This window comes from Sphaerodactylus townsendi, unplaced genomic scaffold (assembly GCF_021028975.2).
Source record: "Sphaerodactylus townsendi isolate TG3544 unplaced genomic scaffold, MPM_Stown_v2.3 scaffold_68, whole genome shotgun sequence".
Lineage (NCBI taxonomy): Eukaryota > Metazoa > Chordata > Lepidosauria > Squamata > Sphaerodactylidae > Sphaerodactylus > Sphaerodactylus townsendi.
In genome coordinates, this window is record NW_025950891.1 from 3,177 (window position 1) to 23,752 (window position 20,576).

The 20,576-nt window shown below is 41.5% G+C and overlaps 1 pseudogene; it reads right to left on the bottom strand.

The window, feature by feature from the left end:
- Window positions 1–619: 619 nt before the first annotated feature.
- LOC125425524 overlaps window positions 620–20,576 on the bottom strand; it is a 45,394-nt pseudogene continuing 25,437 nt past the window's right edge.

A 20,576-nucleotide genomic window follows, 5' to 3' on the forward strand; every position in this document is an offset into this window, starting at 1 on the left:
AGAGCAGCTACGGCATAGAGGAGAACGACGAGAGTGGGGGGAAAGGCCCACTGAACCCAGGGCAGATAAATAAACCAGGGCAGAAATGGCCTAGGTCAGGATAGGTTTAGCGTCATTCATATTACATGCAAAAAGTGGGGCAGTTTGTAATAAAGCAACTGTGAAGGTGGAGTAAAAAGTGATAAATTATAGATTGCAGTCCTGATTGTACCCCTTTCCCGCTTGTTTTTGATAGCAAAACTGCAAAGAAGAACTGGTTTAGATGAACATCTGCAGTAATGTATACAGAGCTAAATCCACAAATCACTCTGGTTTAAATTATTTGCTCTGATCCTTAAACACTTTGGGCAGAAGCAGGGACAAAGTTCAGTCTCATTAATTTTAACTGCAAAGTTAAGAATATGTTAACTCTAAGGCTTTTATTAAGATCAAAAGGATTTTTTAAAAGCACATTAATTAGAATTAAGCAACTCCTGAAATTGAGTACAATAATTAGGTCTAAGACCCTGGTCAGGTTAACTTCTATCTGTTATCTTTGCAGAACCTATTTTTGCAGCATTAGGGCAAAAGAAACCAATGCTCCACTAAGATGACCAGCATAATAAGCATTGTTTGGTACCTTCTACAATCTTTAGTTCTGTTGTTGACTTCTTTTCCTGTTCTCCACCTGTTGTCATACACCAGTAGTATCCCTGCATCATTCTCCTGCAGTTGGTTCAATATGATGGTAAAAGTGCCATTTTCTGGGTTATCATGCATCACTACTCCTTCCCCTCATAGGAATCTGGCATAATATCCCCCCCCCAAGTTGTTTATTAACTGAGTGCACCCATATTCTCTTCTCCACTTGCATAAGTATTTCACTGTGACATTTCCTTTTGGGTCATAGTAACATTCAACAGACACAGAACCATCCAGGGACTCCCTTCAGCAGAGGCTGTTCAACATTTTCTTGGGGCAGAGAAGGCTCTAAACAAAGAAGCAGAACAAAATGAGCAGTGCAATCAGACATTTTCTTTGTTTTAAAAACAATTAAGCCAGATTCTGGGCATAAAAACATGGGATACTTGGTCCACAATACTAAACATTACCTTCCTTTGAGTAAGCCCCATTGAATAAAATAGGACTTCAGGGCAGACCTGCTTCAGGATTACTCCTTTAGGAACTCACATGACCTCTCTGACCAATACTCACCTTCATAGACATGTATATTCCACCTTGCTTTGGATTCTCCAGATTCCCTCGCACTCACCCTGCTCCACACAGGTACAGTCCTGAATCTTGCCTCTTTAGCTGGGTCATTAAAATATTGAATGATCCAGGAACCTCACTATGGTCCAACAGAACTCTTCCTCGGTAGGACAACAACATTTCCATAGGTGTCAATAACAGTGACGCACTCAGTCTTTGGCTTCATCCCACACACGTACTTCCTTTCAGTGCCATACCGACGCCAAGAGCACATGATATAGCTACCTGATCTTTTGCTGCTGAATGTAGAATAGTTGAGTTTCTTCAGGCACTACTGAATCTGTGTTAATGACATGCCAAATGAACAACAGTGATAATTTTCCATCTTCCATTGTGCAGCCCTAGGTAAGTGATGAAATAATATTTGTGGATTCCGCACAGCATACCATAAATATAACATCTTTAAGTACAGGAGAACACAAGCGTTAAGTTGGCCAAAATGGATATCTCCCTCCATCTGCTGCATGGCATTTTGTCAGCTCTAACAGTGGTGCCCACCATTTTGTGTGTTAAAAGCAGCAGATTCTCTAAGCAGTTTCCCCATGGAGGTTTCCCTCTGCTTGCAGTTGATCCGGCTTACATATTTCACTGCAAAAGTAGGTGAAAAAAGGTTGTTTTGCCTAGTGATCCCACAGTGTCAAGCTTACCTTTTATTGTTGTTTATTTTGAGGGAGATGTCTGCAAAGCTATGGCAACACAAATATGCCCATATTGCAACTTCTCTAATCATGTTTCCATAGTTTCACAGACATCCCCCTCAAAAATTTAAAAAAAGGAAAAAGGACATGTGCATGGGATTAAGCTAAGCAACATAAACTTTATTAATCTACTTTTTACAGTGAAACAGCAAGCAGATGAGCTGCAAAGCAGAGGAAACCTCTATGGGGGAATCTTCATGGAGAATCACCTGCAGCAAACAAAATGGCTGGGTACAAGCAGTGAAATGAAAGAAAGAGGTTTGGGCAGGAGAAATAAAACATTTCCTTTCTGCTTGTTTTTAGCTCAGCAGGCAGGGATTTGTGTTCAACCCAGATTGGGAGGGAAAGGTTGCTAGTTTAGCAATTCATGGAAAACCTGGGTTGAAAGGGAATATAATGGGCTGGACTCCATTTTACAGTAAAAATTCTTCCCCCCAAACACTTTTTTTACAATGTCATAAAGATAAAAGAGATGGTTCTGTACAGAATCCACCATTGTCTCCTTCTTAGTCCCCAGGATTAAAGAAGTTCTAGATTTATCTATTTCCTAAAAAAATTTCCACAGTCAGGCTGATTACAGCGTATCTTAACTCATTGGACACACATGTTGTTCAGGTAACCTTTACTTCAATGACAAACATTTTAAATTGTAACAATACCTTTAAAAAAACACCTTTATAACTACTACCTAAATTGCATACCAATTAGCCAAGATACTTGCTTGGGTCCTAACACTTTGGACCAACAAAAAAATAAACGGCTTTCTTATCATATTTTCTTTAGCACCAAGAATCAGCAACCCTCCCGCTTTTCGGGGCAGTAAAAACAAGTGATAAAACACAATTTTTTATGATTAAATATTTTTCTCAACAAAATATCACTAAACCATTTGGGACTTCAAAACTTCTATTTATTATATAAAATAGCCTGTTAAAAGTACATATTTTACCTTCTGAAACATCCAGCTTGACTCTAAAGCAAAGCCATCATTGATACCAATACCAAGATTTGTATGATCCCATGGCACTTCACCTCAGCCTCCTGAAATCTCAATGATGAATATGCCATTCTCTGGAAAGTCTGCTATGGTCAGGGTTTGTCTTCTATATTCTCTTTGAAGATAAATCAAGAAGGAAACACATGAACATTGCCGTGTTGATGCCTCGGCACCAGTACTCTCCTGTCATGTCTGACACCCTAGTGGCAGGGTAGAAGCATTTCACAGTGACAGAACCATGCAGCAACCTTAGTCACCTGCCTTGGTCCAAAACATGGGACTTGAGGCTAAAAATCACATAAAGAAATGAGAAAAATGTTTAATTGCTGCTTGGTTTATTTGAAGTTTATACATTGTTTTTCTCCCTCATGGTGAACCAAAACTGTTTCTATCACATCACTCACCTTCCTCCCATTCAACATCCTAACCGCTAGAGGATACTCACCTGCACAGCTAAAATCACGATAGCTTCATACTTAAAATGAAATTGAAGAAAGACACACAAGTCGATGGATTTACTGTATTCCCATAATATTTCCTCTCCCTAAATTTTTCTCTCATTTCAACAGCAATCAAGACTTGTATCCAGCAATGTGTGCAGATGTAGTCTGAGTTTTTGATAGGCGGATGTTGTCCACAAATAAACTATGCTCTAATTATTATGCTTTGTGTGTGGTAGACAAATAGGTATTAGCATCTCTCCTAAATTTTTCTGATTGTCCCTTCCTCACCGGGGTTTTACAGAAATTAGGGCACTGTAAAGTTAAAATTGCATTAGTACGAAATAGTGTTTGCATTGTATTTGCATTAGTAAATGGCTTCGTTGTGTCCAGTTCTGAGCCCACTAAGTTGGGGGAAAACAGTCTATACATTTAATTAATACTAATAAGTGTATGAAATTGCTTGCTGTAATCCAGAGAACATTCATTTAAAAGTCCTTTATCACATGATTAGGATTGCACACTGAAAGAAATTGGAAGGGGGAGGGCAAGGACAGGCCTCGCTGGTGTTGCACCCAACATTTTCCCAACATCACTTCTTACAGCACACAAAAAAATAGAAGTGACAGCATCATGCATTCATAATGCTTAGAACTCACCCAAAACTCTATGGTTAAAGTGACATCAGCTGCTCATGTAACTTCAGTTCATTCGTACAGCAATAATTGTAATTACTGATTTTTTTAAAAAATTTGAAAAGTCTTCTTTTTAAAAAAGCTAGGGAAAATGTGGTAACCATGTCACACTGAAACGCGAAAGGTAATTTCACCGTTAGGAAGGCAAACAGCTGCAGACCAGCATAAACAACAGATAATTCAGTCCACAGTTAAACGTGGTCACGCCCTAGTCAAATACTGGCAAAACAGAATATGAGCCAAATTATGGGATGCTTGAATACTTCAGATATCTGGTAATCTGTGTGCAGGTTTTCCCAGACTAATGCTGCACATTGCTTTGCATTGATGCTTAATTATTTCAGTGTGATTTAAAGGGTACTTAATGTTTTCTGAATTGCATCAAGCACTACTGTTGAAGAGAATCAAAACTGCAGCTCTTACATTTTAATAGCTGCTTTGCTTACCTAAATTTTTTCTGTTTTAATTTATTTTTTAAAAAAACAATACAAAAACAAAATTGTTACAATAGGTTAGAGCCAGTGTTCCAGTTTTTAAGTCAAAGAGAGAGAACCCGTCACTGCAAACTGTGCAGATTTGAAGAAATCTATTTCTTTTGCTAAAAGGTATATCTCATAACTTTAATGTTCATTTCATTGTTTCACAGTATTAGTGTGTTAAATTGACTCTTTTGATGATGAAATATCTCATTTTGTTCTCATTAGCTAATGCTTTAAAATGCTGGACCATTATTTGACAGGTGAATTGACCTTTTTGTTCCTTTTTTACCGTCAAAAAACTATCCTTAAGACATACACTCACTTGCAATACTTTGGAATGTTATATGAAAAGATTATTTATCTGCTGAATTTTAAATATATGTGCATCAACATGCACAAATGTCTTGAGCAGATGTGCTACTGTTGCTCCTGGTTCACCCAAAGGTTGGTAAAATACTCACCATCTGCAGGGCCAGCTTGGACAAAAGTCAACAAAAAGACGAAGACCAGGAGAGTCATTTCAATAAAGGTTCCTATACCTGAGCTGCCGGGTTCTTCTTACAGCCTGAACTCTGTAAAAACACAAGGCCAATTTGCCGAAAAATGACATCTAGGAGCTTCATTAGACATGTCAATGGCCTAAAAGGAAATCTGCTGGATTTTTGTGTTGTTTTTGTTTTAATGTCAATTTGGACTGAGGTTGCAGGATAGAGGTTGAGTGAACTGATGCCCACTGTTAGCACTGCTAAACTGAACAGAGCTTCAGTACTGACTTGTAGCACCACAGGGCTTATCTTGTTCCAAGGCCTTTTTCAATTCCCAGTCTGCTGCTGACTGAATCCTTTTAACTAGATGTGCTCGGCTTTGAGCACGGAACTTCATGCAAAGCAGATGCGCTTCCATTGACCCACATCCCTACCCTGCTTTCTCCACACAATCCTATATCTGTTTAATTACAAGTAAAAACCACTTGTAATTGTGCTCAATTGTGCTCACTTCTGGCTATTTTATAGTTGGCCTGTCTCCCAATGTTATAGCCATGCTCCCCCCCCCCCCACCGAAATGTTCTCCACTATAAAATCTAGACTTTTTGAATTAGAACATCAGGAATTGATGGCTCATGAAAAAAAAGTTCTGCTCTCCCCTCTCCCTTGCCATCCCATACGGCCACCCAGGCGAGCCAGATATTTGTTCACTCTTTCTGATCTGGAGCATCAACGTGCCATCACTTTAGCCAGATGTAATGTGCTTCCTTCCGCTTTAAGGGATGGAAGAGGCTCCAAAACACCCCATGGCAAGCATTTATGGATCTGCATGTTGAAAACTGCAGAAACTGTACACCATGTTCTGTATTATTGCTTCCGTCATAAACAGGCCAGAACAAAGTTCTTCTCAATGTTATTGATGGGCTTAGAGTGCTGGACAGACCAGCAGAAAACAGTTTATCTGTTAAACAGATAACTAATCCAATCCAATGATGCTCTAGAGAAAATGGCCAAGTTTTTATGCATGGTCATAAACAAACGATCTTAATTTTGCTTTGCACTTTGTCTTTTAATTTTTGTCTTTTATTTTGAATCTTTAGTACTCCCTAGAGCACGGCAGCCTTAGCCACTATTTTATTTAAAAAGTCCACCAAGGGATGTGTAAAAGTATCCCCAAATAAGGTGGGGTTAGTTTTGAATTAAAAAATGTAACCTGCATCCTTTAAAGGAACTGTCAGTTCTGCTGGAATTGTCAATATACATGTTTTTATTCCAAGGATATGTTTAGGATAATTTTTCTTTCTTTCACAAAACTGTTTGGTATCTATGCTTGTATACATAATGTTTACCTCATCAGACTTCCTCCTCAGTTTCTTGTAGCCCAGTCAAGCTACTTGGTTAACCAGCAATTGGCTAATTAAGAGAAAATTGATTTTAAAATAAGCCTTAGAGGTTGACAGCCTTGAATATTTGGTTGTGTTTTGATTTGATCCACCAGAGGGCAGTGGCAATTTGTAAATGTGGCAACATTCAGTCAGGGGCAAAAAAAAGTAAACCCACAATATTGTGTGACATTTTATTTATGTTTTATTGTCAATAATAACTGCTGCAAGTCATAAATAATGCTATCAGACTATAAACCAACCTTTTAAACAAGAATAAGGCATTGGTGTCATGATCAGCCCCTGTCTGATCCTGCTATTCCTCCTGTCTCCTGCCTGGGATGTGGGAACCCTTCTCTTCTCAATTCCCCTCCCTGCTGTTCTTCTGTTTTTCCACTTTGCTTCTCAGGCCTTATCAACTGATTAGACACCTGCTGTTGCAGCTCTGTCAGTAGTGTGGAATGTAGGTTGTTTGACGGGGGGGGGGTCTTCTCTGGTCTGTGGGGCTAGAGAAGTGTCGCCCCCTCATGGGAACCGGAGCACAAGCGGTGGGGTGATGAGACGAGGGGAATGATGTGGAGTATAATAGTGGCTGCCATGCTGGTTTTATTTAACCATGCATAATAATGCTTGATTCTAATTAGTCTAATTAATAACAAACTATTACAGATAGAAAAGCTTGAAAAGGTGCTGTAAAGGCTCAAAGTCCAGAAGACAAATTCGAAAGTTCATGATTTTGAAAGTGCCATGATTTTAAAGGATCATTAGATAGATCCCAAGGCAGTCTTTCAAATATGACCAAGTTTGGCAATGAGTTGATCCAAAGCCTGAGTCCTAGTTTCTCACTGGACATTTTCAACACACTGTTAGAATCTGAATTAATTTTGCACATCTCACATTAAACATTGATTTGAGAAACTTCTCATTTATTCCAGCATCTGCTGTCTTTCCTTTCCATCCTTCAGGGATTGCTGGAGTTCCCAACCACCAGGTGAGGAGGAACTGGAGACCTCCTGGAGTGAAAACTGACTTTGTGGCAACAGAGATCAGCCCCACTGGCTAAATGGCTAATGCTCTAGGTTGGATTCCCACTGACACCTGCCTCTTACTGAACCCCTACCTCCTCAGGCTTCCATCCCCTTAAAAAAAAACCCTCCAGGTATTTCCCAACCAAGAGTTGGCAACCCTAGGAATTCTCCATTGTCTCCACTCACTAGCACATTTGATTTGAATAGGATGATTCAAAATTACTAACACACTGAGCAGAATCCTGTTACTCTGTGCACGAACTGTGTCATTTCCCAATATTTCTTTCTGTGTTTTGCAGCCCCTTCTGCCCCCGGAAAGATAATTCCCAGGGTGGCATGACAGCAAGGAGGAACTGCCAGGCATCTTAAGCTGGGAGACTGGGGTGAGGAGGAGGACAAGGGGGTAAGATTGCTCCTCTTCTGCAAAGGCAGTTCCACTAAGGGAAGGTGTGCATTTCATCACCTGGCCCCTCCTCACCCCATCCCAGCAATCCTCATGGCTGTTCCTCTGCAAAGTCCTGCAGTCCCAGGAAAAATCATTCTGAGGACTGGAGACAGCGGAAAGGAAAGGAACATGGAAAAACTGTGTGTGCCTTTTTCACACAAATGGTAGGATATTAACCACAAATGTTCTCCAACTTCTCTTTCCAGTAGCAGTCTTTGTCAGCTATGTCTTTTTCTTGGTGTTGTGGCATTGCCTCTTTGCTGGTTTTCTTAATACTTACCAGGAAGGCAAAAAGGCTGCATTCTGTGAATCTCAACCGCTGCCGAAACCACTCCTTAAAATACAGTAAGGCTTTCATTTTTAAGCCTGCAGCTGACATTACCTTTGCCCTTCTATCCTTTGCAATCAGAAAAAACAACAACAAAGGGTAAAGGATAGTGTTTGTCTTGGATTTTCTTCAGTAACAACTAGAGCCCAGAAAAACTGCAAGGCCTTAGCATCTTTGCAAGCAAGGGTTACCTAGCATTATAAAAAGCAATTGATGGTCTATGCAATATTACATGATATGCTTTCAGAAGCAGAGTCAATCTTAGGACACCAAAGGATAAGTAAATGGCTCTATTCAGATATCCCATGATAATATAATTTAATTAAACTATCTTAGTGTGATTGTCTGAAGGAAGACAACTCTACTAACTATGGAGTTCACCAAACCATGATCTGAAACCATTAGTTGAAGCTGTATTGATCCTGTAGATCCTGTAGATCATAATCATTCTATTGTGGTATATTTCATAGGCCATCACAATATTACAGTATCAAAACACATAGATCAGCATAATACACAAGCAAAAAGATTTAACAGCTAAAATTCAAATATATGGACACTCAGTCCCTCTCAATTTCCCCTTCAAGTGTATCTAAATTAGAGTCAAACATATCTTGTGCAACTTTTGGTTTGACTATTTACTTCCGTGAGTTTTTAGATCGGATCCTTGAGACTGCCAAAGCAAAGAGGCCAACCCTATATGATATGTAAAGAACCGAATCTGAAAGGAGAAAGTATATTTTATCTGGATCAGAGTATACCTGGGGCGTAGATATAAAACTGTGAAGGAACTTGGCCCTAGCCTCAGCATACAGGGGACAGTTCCATACATAATGAGGTAAATCCTCTACTTCACGTCTGCAAATACAGATTCATTGTTCTACTGGTATTTGAGCGTATCTGCCTTCTAGATAGTTTGTTAGCATTGATTGAAATCATAGCACAGTCAGAACCTTCCTTATATTATATTGGGTTATGCCAACAAGATAGGGGGCTCTGTAACGGTCTTTTTTGTTGCGGGTATACCAAGGAGCAAACTTGGAATGTAAAATTATATTTCTGTCCATAGAATTATCACCTTTAAATATCCAGTCCCGAAGGTCAAGATTAGAAGATTAAAGAGCCTTCCTTATATTATATTGGGTTATGTCAACAAGGTTAAATCATCTGGTACTGAGAAACTATGCAATGTATTGGGGTGCTGTGTGGTTTCCGGGCTGTATGGCTGTGTTCTAGCAGCATTCTCTCCTGACGTTTCGCCTGCATCTGTGACTGGCATCTTCAGATCCTCTGAAGATGCCAGCCACAGATGCAGGCGAAACGTCAGATGCAGGCGAAACGTTATGTAACTTTGAAACCTTTAATAGTATCTGCTGACTTTGATTACCAAACAAAGTAGGTTTTAAAGAGGTCTTTTTGATATATTTCAGAATTGCCAGTTGAGCGCGGGCTGTAATGGAAGGCAAACCGAGTTCTGCCCTGAGAAGTGCCATGGTGTCTTTTGGGAGTAATAATTCAATCTCGTCTAAGGAAAGAGTTTTGGATGGTTTCCATTTTATGCAAAACTTGTGCATTCCATCGCCAAATCTCAGTGGCATAGAGTAGCATAGATATAACTCTAGTTTTAAAAATGTTTGGGGCTGGATCTGCTAAATGACCTCTTCTAGCATGGTAAAACCTCAGAATTGCTCCCACAGATTTTTGAGCAGCTGCTTTGACTACTGCTATATGGGCATTCCAGTTTAATGAGGGACTAAATGTTACACCTAAATAAATACACATTGCTCAATGGGAATATTATGAATATTCCATCTGTGTTTTCCTGGTCTTTTCTTAAACACCACTACCTTGGTTTTGGAATAATTTATGGAGAGGGCCTCCTCTCTACAATACTCACCCAAGCTATATAAAAATCTCTTTAAACCATTCCTTGTAAGTGAGGTCAAGACCATGTCATCTGCATAAAGCAGAATTGAAATGTTCTGTTTTCCTAACGAGGCGGCAACAAATTCAGGGCCAGTTAGTCTGGGGATTACATAATCTACAGTTTAAATAAAGTGGGGGCAAGTAGACAGCCCTGCTTAACTCCTTTCCTTGCTATAATCTCATCTGTTAAAGAGCCTGATGTATTCACTCTGACTTTAATCTGTGTGTCCTTGTAAAGCTCCCTAATAAGGAAGAGCAGGTGTTTATCTATATTTGTGTTTGCCAATTTCCACCAAAGTCTCTCCCTACAGACTGAATCAAATTCCGAGGCCAGATCAACAAATGCTGTATATAAGGCTTTCGTTGGGCCTCTTATGGCTGAGTGAGCTAATTGGTATAATACCAGGCAGTGATCAACTGTGGCTTGTCCGTTCTTAAATCCTGCCTGTTGTGGATGTATCACCTGGTTTTCAATTACCCAGTCTTCTATTTGAGAAGAAGGTATTTGCTATGTATTTTGGAGGCAGTGTTCAAAAGGCTTATTGGGCGATAGTTGTTTGGGTCTGTTTTATCCCCTTTTTTATGGATTGGGACAATTATGCTGGTTTTCCATCCACTAGGAAAACTGCCTGTGCTGTTAATCTGGGTGAAGAGTTTGGCAAGAATTGGCACCCAACATAATGGAAATGTTTTAAACAAATCACTAGGAATCTGGTCTTCTCCAGGAGCTTTCCTGGTTTTAATGGAGCTGATCAAATTTTCTATTTCTTTCTCCCTTACTGGGGGCCAGTCTGGGGATAAGCGCATATTGACAAGGGCCACACTTATTGTTAAATCTGAGAGTGGCATGAGTGTCAAGGGGGAATCAAAGATTTGAGAAAAGTGTGCAAACCACGTGTCGTCTGGTATCTGTGCATTTAATATTGAGCAGTGTGAACCCATCCTGGTTGAGACCAGGGCCAAGAAATTGGTTTCCATATTAACCATAGTTAGTCTTCTTGACTATGATTTGGTATCGTGTCAGAATGCAGACATCCTGCCTTGTTCTCTGGTGACATCCTTTGAGGCAGTTGAGAAAAGGAAATGAAACCAGCAATTGTTGAGGCAAACCAGAAGTGATTGCCTGCAAGGGGACTACTGGTGTCACAAAGTAACCATAGTTAAATCATGGTTTTGCATTTTATCTGAGCTGAGTCTACTCTTAGTCAGCTTTCCGGGAGATTCATATCTGAGAATGTCACCAGTAGCCTACATGGTCTAAAAGACTTACCCTTTATGAGAATTGACTTTGGTTTTTATTCTGAGAAGGAATTTCATTAATGACTAGATGTTTGGGAGGCCCTGGGCAAGATGCCCTTTAATGGAATCCTACAGCATCACTGACATTTGCACATCCACTTACTTACCCACCAAGGCCTTTTCCCCCCACTGGTGGTTGCTACCACCACAGGCAGCAGCTCAGTGCCAACCACTGCTGCTGCCTCCTCATCCCCCTGGCTAGTGAATGAGGGATTGCCACCTGTCTGAGGGAGACAGCAAACGGCATGCTCTGACCCTACTGGGAGGCAGAGTAGCCAGCATTGCCTATTGGTACTGTGGATCTGGGCTATAAGGTGTTGATGGCCAAGATAGTCTTGAAAGAGGCACAGTTCCTTGCCCCCCTCTCCACAACGTGTCAGTCCTGTTGCTGTTACTGATGGTAGAAAGAGCACTGACAGTTATTATGGCTGCTGCTGAGACATGACACATCTCAGCAGCAACTTGGCAATGCAAGCCCTTGGTGCTGACCTTCCTTAAGAAATTGTAGGTTAGATTCAGCTTTAACACAATGCAAAACTGTGGAGGGGCGTCCCATTTGGCCTCCAAAAAGGCTATGATGGGGATCATGGGATTTGCACTAATGAAAGTTACATGTCTTTGTGGGGGGGGGGGGGGGGATCATACTAAAGAGGAAGTGGAGAAGATTTAGTAAAAAGCTGTCTGGATCTTAACTCTCCTGCAATATTCCCTATATTGGTCTGGATATATGTTCTGAAATGTCTCTCATCGCAGCCATTGTCCCACCTTCCTCCTTTCACTAAAACAATTTAAAGCATTTATTTCATGCATAGCTGTACAAAATTAAAAATATCTTCTTTTTTGCAAGGAGTCTATTAATGCTCTCACACATTTACTGAAACTGCAGCTCACCATTCCAACAGGCTGTTAGGGTTGCCATCCTCCATGTGGGGCCTGGAGGTCTCCTAGAATAACAATTTATCTCCAGACTATGGAAATCAATTCCAGTGGAGGAAATGTCAGCATCAGAGGGCATTCTTTATAGAATCATGCCACTGCCACCAGATTTCCCAAGTCAAAGCTGGCAACCGAATTGTTCCACAGGGCCTTCAGGGAGGCCGGCTGCAGATTTCCCCCCTCGGATGCCCCCATGTTGCATGCCTTACCATAATTGGCATTGCCAATATAACATCTATTCGGTACCACCTGTCCCCTCCTGGCCTTGGGATCGGACGCTGTCATCACCATCATTGTTTGCTGGATATGTTACGTTGCTATGTTCTACAGAGTTTTAAGTTAGGAATTTTAATTAATTATTTATTGTGTATTATTGGTTTGGTTGTGTGCTGTACACCCCCCAGAGCCCTTCGAGGGTGGGCGGTTTATTAAATCTAATAAATAATAATAATAACCTTAAGAAGCATGCATGTATATCTTGCGAAGAACAGCACAAACATGAAATGAAGTGTGATAAGGGATGCTAATGCAGACAACTATCCAAAGTTCACATGCTACTGTTAAATACCCATATGAGTTAATATTTTAATGAAGCCAATGGGAAAGACCGTTCTTCAGTTTAAAATGAGGCACCGTAATGGGCCGATGACATCCAATTTTGTTTTTATTCTTCAACTAAACTAGGTAGAACAATGTTTTTTTTTCCTGAATGCTTGTTTAGAGTTGGTTTGGAGATAGATGAGGGCAAACAAAAGCTCTTTTAGATGTTATACCTCATGTACCAGAAGCCCACCAACTGCTTATATTGGTAATGCATGCTATCTGTGATGTGTCTGATACATGCAGTTGCCATGCTGTCTGTGGGCGGAGGGAAGAGGCAAAGAAGCAAAACTGTGCCCACTTGCAAATCTGTCCTGCTCTGGCAGTGAAGCAAAATTAAAATTGTGCTATAAGTGGATTTGCTTGCTGCAGAGAAAGTAGAAACTGAAACCAGGGATAGAGGAAATACATTCTTACAAGAAAACTTGCTGTGGTGGACATTCACCTCCACCACACAGCAAACATGTTGTGCAATGCCCCATCAGACAACGTGTAACACAACCATAGAATCTGGCTTTATTTCAAACTGAATATTAACTATGGTCTATGAAAAACTGAAATTTGACTCAAAATACACTGCATTTTTAAAAAAGTTGCATTGGTAACAGCATGTGTTGTTTTTGACTGCCATTCTTGAAATGAGCACTTGTGCATGTATGATTCAAACTTGTCCAATCACCATCAATCCAGGAAATGATGTTTTTTATTGTGTGCTCAGGCAGAAACTATGGTGAGTGCCAAGTAACTGCTGTGCAAATAGCCTGAAGGATTTATTCTCTGGGCATCAGGTGATGGACTTTATTCTCTGGGCATCAAGTGTCAGACTTCCCAGCAACTAAAATCTTTTATTTCCTCCTTTGCATAAAAGATGCTTTGTTGTTTGTTCCTCATCTTGCTGTGATCTTTATTTGTTCTATGAGTATTTGTTTTGGCCTGTTAATTAACTCCTGGAGGGTGGGGAAAAATGCACTTTTCAAATGTTTAGCCTTAAACGTAAACTCACCAAGCAGAGGCCCTTTCCTCATGGGCCAATAACAGCGTCCTAGGGCCGGCAAAAACGCCATCCCTAGGGAGCTGTTCGCATGGGGGGCGCAGCTGCATCGCAGCCACACTGCCCTCGCTCCCCCTCAGCGGCACGAAGCCGCTGTTTCCCAACCTCGCTCCCCAAGCGAGGTTTTTGGAAAACAGCGGCTTCCAACCGCTGCCGTGCGAGCAGCAGCGGCTGGAAGGCGCCATTCCCCCCTTTCCCAAATGCCTTACCGTGTCCTCCAGCCTCCGGCGCGTCGCACAGGCCAGGGGACATGCCCCCACTGCCCTGTGACTTCCAAGCTGTCGCGCAGGGCAGGGGGGGCATGTCCCCTGGTCTGTGCGACATGCTGGAGGCTGGAGGACACGGTAAGGTGTTTGGGGGATGGTGCAGCCTGCGCGGAGGCTGTGCTGTCTTCCCCACCGCAACCAGGACCGTTCATGCGAACGGCCCCGGGGGGGGTTGGGTCGGTGTCATGTACGCCAACCCAACCCCCAGTGTGGCCATGCAGAAACGGCCAGAGATTGAAGTAATATAATCTGACAGATTTGATTTTAGAAGGTAAAACCAAGAGGTTTTGGTTCTTGGGAACACAGATTATTGTTTTTAAATGATCAAGAGCCTATGTATTTATATTGTATGTGTGATTTGCTCCTGCTTGTCTCTGAACTTTTGTTGTTCACCGCCTGGAGCCCTTCGGGGATCGGGCGGTATAGAAGATGAAACAATAAATAAATAAATAAATAAATAAATAAATAAATAAATAAGTCTTCTCACATACTTATATATGGGACTGACAGCTGCTTAGAGTAGGCTGTTTTGATTAGGAAAACAGCACAGGAGAGAGTTAAACACTTCTTCCCCAGTGCCACTGCACTAATCAAATTTAAATCTTGCTATATTTATTTGAAAGTGTAAAAAAAACCTTCGGCTGTTCTGCATTAAGTCTGGTTTGACTGAAAGAGTCTATCCATAACACATAATTGTCACATGCAATCTACTTCATAGAAAGTACTAAAACGAATACAGTGTTTTTTTTAATCAGGTTGTATGGCATTTTTGTATGGGGATTTTTTGGTAACATCTCCCCATGCAGGGCAATCCAAAGGGGTGGGGGAAACTGCTGAGGAGGCAGTGTATCCCCTGTGCCAGTAAAAATGCAATTTACGCCCATGTAAGGAGCATCTACACTGATGCAGGGGCACTGATGCAGGTGTCAGGGAGCTGTGTGGCAGCACGTTGCCCCAGGGCCAATGCAGCTGCAGGGCCACCTCTCCTCCAGCTCAAGAGCCTGTGCTCACACCGAAGGTGTATTCCCAAGGGCAGAGCTGGCTTTAGTCGGCATCCTGAGCCCTTTCAACTTGGGAACACACCCGGTGGTGGGATTCAGCAGGTTCGCACCACTTTGGCAGAACCGGTTGTTAAAATGGTGCTTGTAAACAACCAGTTGTTAAATTGTTTTAACCCCACCACCAGAACCAGTTGTCAAATTATTTGAATCCCACCACTGAACACACCCATTTGCTGGTGAAGACTTACACTGGCAAAAAGGTAGGCGCAGCTTATTGTACTACATAGGGGGAATTTCACATTGTACTACATAGGGGGATTTCACAGAGCTTTTGGCTTGCTGGTCATGCATAGCAAGTATTTTAGGGAGTGGCATGTCTGTGCCATCCCTGGCTGCATCACAACTACCCACTCTTAGGATTGTACCAGTAGGTACAGCTGTGGATCTAACAAATGTCTGCTCATTGTCTCCCAAGCCCCCATCCTTTCAATACTCCTTTGTTACTAATTATTCACAACTGTATTGTCCCTGGAAAAAAATACAATTTTTGCCCTTGTCTTCTTCTTAGTATATCTATAACTGCTGTTTTCTCTGTTCCCTGCTTTTCAGCCTACTGCCCCCATCTGGCCTTATTCTTTTAACTGCCCTGTTTCTTGCCTGGCTTCACACATACCCCTGACACGCCTCTTTGATCTTAAGCACTATGACCTTGCTTGAGAGCCCATACTCTCATTTTCCCCACTTCCATCTCCCCTGCTCTCATTCTCAGCATTTCTTCTCCTTTTCTTACTTTCCTCATATTCCTATTTCTCATGTCATTCTGCTCTCTTTCTTCCAATACCCTGCCTCTTCCATTCTTGTCCATAAACTTTCAAATTAGTTGTCATTCCAACATGAACCTTTCACCATAAGTCCATTGCTGCCCTTATCTGTGTAAGTTTTTAACCCTAGCCAGACTGATCCGTTTCTTTTTCCTGTCTGCAGTTACTGAAAACTCTGTTCCCAGAACTGTTCGAATATTCACTTGTTCAACAGCGTCAATTCAGTCCATCAGTGTCAAATGTTTCACCAACACTCTTCACAGTTCTCTGAGATTTAACATGAGCCCTCATGAAAAGTTACAAATCACCAGTGGATGCCAACTTGAAGGCCCATACTACACATTCATGTTTTTAAAGAGTTGGGTCCAAATTTCCCAGACCCAAGGCAGGTGTAGGCATGGCTTAAAGGTGAGATCAAATGGGTTTGGAATGCTGCTGTGGGGGCGGGGCGGGCTCCTGCCTCCTCCTCCCCCTCAAAAAAACAGTTTTTGGCACTGAAATGGTATGGAAGGGGGAGTTATTTCCCTGTTTTTGCTGTTCCACATGGAGTATTCTGTGCACATAGAGCAGTAAAAATGGGGAAATTCCTGCCCAGAGCTATTGTAGTATAGGGAAATGGCTGGGGTGGGGCAGAGACTCTCCCACAGTAGCATTCTGAGCCCTTTTGGGTTCTCTATTATCTTTTTAAAAAAACATTCCATGTTGCTGATGTGTGGCTGCAGGGACAAAGACCCAGTTCTTTAAAATCATGAGTGTATAGTTTGGCATTTAGTTGATAGTTCTTATTTCTTGTAACAAGCACATGACTGAAAGTACATTTTCCTGCACTAAAAAAAGAAACATGCCTTATCAGGATCTAGACTGTGGACCTAACAAACTTCTGCCCTTTGTCTCCACAGCCCCCATCCTGTCAACTCTCTCTTCCTACTAATTATTCACAACTGGAAATCAGCACATGTGTGACTATTTGTGCACACTGCAATATGTGGAGATGCCTTATATTTCTGGCACTTAAACTTGCAATGCATTGATCTCAAAGGTTCAGAATGCAAGCATGAAGAAAAGACAAACACGAAAACACAAAGTTTGCCATCCTTTTTTGCAACGGGAAGTAATGGGGTTGCCCGTGCAAACTGAAATTTGACTAGCAGATCTAAATCACTGGTGTATTTATGGCAGCAGGAAATTGTGGCAAATTTTTAAACTGAAAAGGTGAACTAGCATTTCTGCACTTTCACTGTCTGGCAACACAGTGGTCTCAAGTATTTTTAAAGTTTCAAGTATTTTTGAAGTTCTTTACAATCACTAGTAACATTCTATGAGAAGGTTATTTAACTGTTTTGTAGAATTAGTACATAGCATTAGTACAGCACAATCCATAGAGATGCCACTTCATTTGTTTAGCATCACACACACACACACACACACACACAGACAGACATAAACTCACACAAACTATTTAGAAATGACAAATGCGCTGAATCGCCAGCAAAACAAACTTTATTCATGTACTTTTTACAGTGAAATTATGCATGGATGAGCAAAGCAGAGGAAACCTTCATGTGAAACCTTCACCAAATGGTGGAAGCCAATAGAAGCAGAAAATGGCAGATGCAACTGCAGCAAAAATGAAAGTAGGAGCTGGGAGGTGGGAGAAATAAAGCATCTCCTGCCTGCTTTTGTTCACACCAGCAAGCAGGAGATGTCTTCAACCTGTCTAAGAAAAAAAAGATTGCTAGTTTAGTAATTTTTGAAAAACCTGAGTTGATAGAAATTAAACGTCCTGAAGATGTTTTGTGGGAGAGAGCTGAGTGAACTTCTCCCCCAAAATGTTTTTATTAACATCCTCAAGACATTATATTTCTGCTGTGTGGAAAAGGCCTGTGTGTGCTTTCATTATGAGATAGCAGCTCTTTATAATTGTTAGGGCTCAGCCTGGTCTGAATGGTAACCCCTGGTAGGAAGACTTGATAGAGAAGAGGGGACAGTGTTGGTTCCAGATTCTCAGGCACCTGTAGATGCAGAAACTGAGCAGCCAGAAGTTCCTGCAGGACCAGGTCCCCAGGTTCAAGCAGAGCATTCAGGCTGGGATCCACAGCCAGGTCCAAGCTCTGTGGTTGCCCAGTGTGACGAATGCACTTATCCTGCATTCAGGTTACAGGGTGGAGCTGCCCCTGAAAGAGTTAAGCCCTGGCCAGCCCTGATTGGCCAGAGAAAAATGGGCAGATACTATAAATACTGTCAGTGAGAGTGCTGAAGGGTTCTTGAATCTTGGTTCTTGCTTTGAGTCTTTGGACTTTTTGGCTCTGTGTGAGCTTGTGTGCCCTTGGGTACTTTTTGTAGCAGCATGAGGAGAATCCGCCAGATCTCTCACTGCTGTGGCTTAGTAATAGCTGAGGAAGCTATTTAAGTCATCAAAAACCCTGAGATTTGGAGGAGAGTGTCCGCCCTCAGGTGTTTGTGAGGGAAACCTCTAAAAGTCTATAGGTCTGTCCTCCGATACAGTGAACACCAGTCTTGGGAGGCCCAGTTCCTGTGGCAGAGAAGCCAGATTTTGGGAGTGTGGGAGAGGGAGGCTTTTATGCCTGAATCCCACTGGGTGGAGACTGGGTGTTTTATTTTGTGGTGAGGTACAGAGGACTGAAGTTTATTTTATGAGGGAGTGTGAAACCTCCACAGTACCATCTATTAAGAAACATCTTGACTGAAATATCTTTGAAGTAACGTCTGAAGTAAAGGGACACCTGCGAGTGGTCATTTTGAAATTTAAGTGAAGTGCCAGTAACCGTTAAGCTCTAAGACAACCTTTCTCTGCAACCGTTAAGCGTTAAAAACAATCTATCTCTGTAACCGTTAAGCTTAAGCAAACTTTCTCTGAAACCAACAAGCGTAAAACCTCTCAAACTATCTGAGAAGCCTCTGTTAAGCCAGCAATAAAAGTTTAAGCTTTTGTTCAACTTTAAAACCTCGTTCCAGTTATTTTTTTGTCCTGTCGGTGTCTGTGTGATCCCCCAGTCAGGGTGGTGACCGTTTAAAATCAGTTTAGTGTGGGCTTTAATTTATATTGGTGGCAGCGAAGAACAAAACAACTGAAATAATAGGAAGGGTTCCTTAAAACCAACTACCAGGGATCCTTCCTATATAGTGCCTTATGTTATACCCAGCAAGAGCTTAGCTCTGAGACTCTTCAGCCCCTTGATACAGAGCCAGACAGCTCCCCCTGCCCATCATCTCCGGAGCCCCAGAAGCAACGCAGGAGGAGACTACATGCTAGCTTACAGCAAAGGAGACTCAGCAACAGGTTAGCAGCTATGGGACGAGCTAGAATAGTTGCAGAGTCTTTTCAGGAGCCAGACTAGAGTAACCCAGCTGCAAGAGGTTATTGCACAAGTGAATGGGAGGCTGGTTATAAAAGAGAGGTTGCAGCTGAGTTAGCTTGTGGTAGCAATGTTGTGGTTTAGTGTGCAGATTACTGTTTTTTATCTTGTCTGGATTCTCCACATTAAACGTCTGAACCTGCTAAGACCTGTGTGTGGACTATCCTTGGTTCCTGAGGGCCTGTCTGCAACTATAATATAAAGATCTGGCCCTTTATCTAAACCATTTCCTAATACCATGTTTATTTTTTCAATTTGCAGTTCTGATTATTCAAGTATTTTGGCCATGAGGAATATTTAGGAATAAGGGTGGAGGGTGGGACAAGTGTGTTATTTCCTGATTCTAAAACTCTTGAGTCTGTTTAAACAGACCTTACTCTGATAAGCAGCTCTGATAACGACAGAGAATACAACTAATGTGTTTGCTAAGATGGCAATGGCAAGAAAGAGCTAACAGGCAACATTCTTTACCAGAACAGTATATAGTTGATTTCACATTTAGCAAATAAAAGTTGATCTTGATAATAGGCATGATGGTTTACATATGCTATAAAGGACATTAGCTTGTTTAAGGCAGCTTGAAATAACATAAAAAATCCCCACTAAAATCAAAAGCCCCAAATCCTTCCCTTAAAAGATATCGGCCATTTACGCCCTTTCAAAAGCCTGGCCTTGCAGCACTTCCCGAAGATCTCCAGGGCAAAGACCCTACTCACCTCTTCAGGGACCCTATTCCATTCATTTCAAGGATAGCTACTCTTGCTCCAGAACAAACAGGAAAAGCCTTATGGGTGATGTGGCATCATGGGCTGCCTGAAGCAAATTTCTTAGATTTCTCAGACAGGGTATCTACGTTCATATGTCATACAATGTGAGCAACAATATAGTTCGTTCTCTTTTGTTTTATATACTTGATGAACAGAGGAAAACCTGTTCTGTACTAAAAATATAATTTTATTCTTTAAGATTTATTAGACCTCTGCCATATGCAATTGTGGAGGAAATAATAATCCTTATGCATGCAGATTTTCATGCAATAATAACCTTTACTGTGGATCCTTTTCATATACT